The sequence below is a fragment of the Aplysia californica genome, unplaced genomic scaffold (assembly GCF_000002075.1).
Source record: "Aplysia californica isolate F4 #8 unplaced genomic scaffold, AplCal3.0 scaffold01142, whole genome shotgun sequence".
NCBI lineage: Eukaryota > Metazoa > Mollusca > Gastropoda > Aplysiida > Aplysiidae > Aplysia > Aplysia californica.
Genome location: NW_004798412.1, coordinates 114137 through 116341, shown reverse-complemented (window position 1 = coordinate 116341; position 2205 = coordinate 114137). Strand labels below are relative to the sequence as shown.

General features: G+C 43.4%; 1 protein-coding gene across 1 annotated transcript in view; it reads right to left on the bottom strand.

Annotated features, from left to right (window-relative positions):
- LOC101846394 (WD repeat-containing protein 44) overlaps window positions 1-2205 on the bottom strand; it is a gene marked incomplete at its 3' end in the record, with an annotated part of 72846 nt that overhangs the window by 69766 nt on the left and 875 nt on the right.

The window sequence follows — 2205 nt, the reverse complement described above, 5'->3', positions numbered from 1 at the left end:
GATGCGACGTCTGCTCCTCGTAAGACTCGGACGACCTCCAGTGAGCGTCTAAACTTTCGGGAGATGCAAAAGTGGTCAATCTGGTTTTCCGTTGTTCTGTCCGGGGAGACCCAAGTGGCCTTGTGAATCCTTTTATGAGGGAAGATTGTACCTCCAATGACCAAGTTGTTGAACGTACAGAAGTTTTGGAACCTTTCTCCGTTGTCATTTGCCTCTCCTAATCCGTGTCTGCCCATTGATTTCCTCATTGTGACCGAACCTACCTTTGCATTTAGATCTCCCATGACAATGTTGATGTCCTTACCTGGAAGTTTGTCGATGACGTTCTGCAGGCGGTTATAGAAGTCATCTTTATTCTCCACTTCTGCATCATTGGTTGGAGCATACACTTGTATGGTGTTCATGTTAATGACCTTCTTCCTACCACCTCTTACCTTGAGTTCTTTCTTAGTTCCAAATGAGGCCATGATGATCCTTGGACCATGTGCTTCCCAGCCATTAAATGTCTTTGAACTGTTTTTGATATGATCATCCCTACTCCTTCCATGTGTGGTCCATCACTGTCATTTCCCGAATAAATAAAAAGCTCCCCCTCTTTCATTCGCTTCTGTCCAGACTGGTTCAAGTGGGTCTCGCTGATTCCCAGTATGTGTAGTTGGTATCGGTGCATATTTCTTGGAGAACTTGTGCAGTTTTTGTTCAGCCTCATAAAGGGTCCTAACGTTCCACGAGCCGATCCGAAGAGACTTGGACTTGGATGATGATGGAGGCTTCTGCCCAGCAGCTTCCTTTCGGCTTTCACTGCATTGCATCATAAACTCTCCATTTGGAGAAGATCCACGATCAGCCAAGCAGAGATAATGCTTAATTATAGAATATAATTAATTATTATTTATTTTGGAGGGTTTGTAACAATCTAGATTGTAACACAGAGTTTTACAGTAGGCCTATACTATAGACCAGTGCTCACAATAATAGGCCTAAAATGTGGTGACCCATATTCTCACGTATGCCGTTAAATGTTGCAAAATTCATGTAGGCCTACTCATTTAGTTTCATTTCTTAAAAGAGAAAAATGCTAGATGGATTGGCTGTTTTGAGTGAGAACTTCTACTGAGATTCTAAGAATCTTTTGGATAATTAAATGACATTCATCCCACATCTGACACACCCACCCTAAATAATAATTTTAAAAAGATACATGTAATTATTAAGACGGAAGGCATCTGAAAACAATTTAGAGTGCCTTTTCTTGAAAGGACTACTAGTCTGATCTAAGATGCAGTACAGTCCATGCCGGCTTCAAGCACGGTCGTCGGGAGAAAGCTTAAGCGTGCTTAAAAAGCCGAAGCGTGCTTGAGTGCGAAGTAGACATAATCCAGAGATTTTCATGTAGAACATTTCCCGTGCTATTTCCCTTAGTTTGTAAGTAGGCCTATAGCGGTCCCGCAAAAGTGTGCACTGTTATTTAGACACCCGCCATGGTAGTTTTTGTTCGTTTGTTTGTTTTTGTTTTGTGGTCGAATGGGAAATGAAAACTTAATTTAGACGGCCAGTCACGATACAGCACACTAGGCCTACACACTGCCTGTGCGTACCACTGCCCGCTGTGCCACTCATACCACCGCCTTCATCCCACCACACAATCAGGATCAATGGATAGCGAGGGTCAAAGGGGAAATCGCAGCCAGCCTCCCTTGCATCTGCCTTCCTCTCCACCCGTGTGAGTGTGTGTGTCCATCACTTGCGTTCTTTGTGTTTCTCTTGACACATTCCACGGCTGCGGTGTAGACTGTGTTCGAACTTCGATTGGTCATCAAGAAAGTATTGACTGTCTTGTAAATGAAGCGTGTTTGAAGCCGAAGTTATCGTGCTTAAAGGCGTGTAATTTATAAAGCAAAAATTCGGTAAGAGCCGTTTAGCGTGCTTGAGTCCGAAACGTGCTTAAGGCCGGCGTGCTTAAAGCCGGCACGGACTGTAGTTTTCATATATCAAGTGTAAACTTGAATCTTGCTAGGCATAGGCGTTTTTTAATTCTGAAGAGAAGCTTCAATTTTAAACAAATTAAAAACCGGTAGGCTACTCAATGTGTTTCACTACTCAACCTAGTCAGTTCCGTAGATTGTAGAAGAGGAGTCAAGCGCCATATACGGGTATGCAATCTCGGGTATACAGTGTGTGTGTGTGTGTGTGTGTGTGTGTGTG